Here is a 915-nt window from a genome sequence, read left to right as displayed (position 1 = left end):
CAGGCACAAGTCGGGAAATTCACAAGTTTCAGAGCCCGTAGCTTCAGTTTGGTGAAACGCAGAAACGTCAACGATGGTTTGATGAATAGAAACATATCTAAGGAGAAACATAATATCATAGCGTAAGATCGTGTGCCTTTATAGACGGCAATAGCAGCAGGAAATCTAGGGTCATGGGTGGAACGTAGTATTTGGAAGTTAATTACCCACTCTCTTCTATAGTATGATAGACAAGGTCCTATTTCGGAATGGGTTATGGGTTTAACCTGAAGTATTTTTATCGCTCTGTACGATTTGTTTCCTTCCGATCATTGTTTTTTGTCCAACATCAAGCTCGAATCGAGCACCGTTTGGTGGTGCTTTGTAGAAAAGCTTTGAAAATCGCCATATCGTAAAAGAAAGCGAGATTAAATAGTCTTAACCTTAACTTTTATCCTAACCCAAATTTGATCAGAATTCGATGTTAAGACAACTAATATTGCTGTAAAAAAAATTGTAATTGATTATAAAACAAATATTATGAAAATATCAATGTAGCGCAGGGATGATTCTAAAGGGAAAATGAGTCGGGGATGTAGCTCAGCGGTAGAGCGTTCGCTTTGCATGCGAAAGGCCCCGGGTTCGAGACCCGGCATCTCCACGATAATTGATTTTTGCTTTTAAGATCTTTTTTATGCATTTTACTAGCAAATGTTCATTGAACAACCCCAACATTCACTAGCTGAATCTGATTTCTTTCGTTAAGATACAGTCCGAAAAGTTGCCTCATTTGAGGACTGGTTCTTGATGGTACTAGCTCATTAGCTACAAACATGTTAAAGACATGTAATCATGATAGCGTAGTAAGTTGTTTTGTTTTTTTTTGAATGATTTTAATTGAAATCGCACGCTTTTGCCGTCACGCGGAGATAATTT

At 37.9% G+C, this 915-nt stretch overlaps 1 non-coding gene across 1 annotated transcript; it reads left to right on the top strand.

Moving 5' to 3' along the window:
• Positions 1-568: 568 nt before the first annotated feature.
• Positions 569-640, top strand: Trnaa-ugc (transfer RNA alanine (anticodon UGC)). The gene has a single exon. It is a non-coding gene; the product is annotated as a tRNA-Ala (tRNA).
• The last annotated feature ends 275 nt before the right edge of the window (positions 641-915 follow it).

The sequence above is a fragment of the Sinohyriopsis cumingii genome, chromosome 19 (genome assembly GCF_028554795.1).
Source record: "Sinohyriopsis cumingii isolate HCF-2022 chromosome 19, ASM2855479v2, whole genome shotgun sequence".
Taxonomy (NCBI): Eukaryota; Metazoa; Mollusca; class Bivalvia; order Unionida; family Unionidae; genus Sinohyriopsis; species Sinohyriopsis cumingii.
This window is presented reverse-complemented; position numbering and strand designations above follow the sequence as displayed.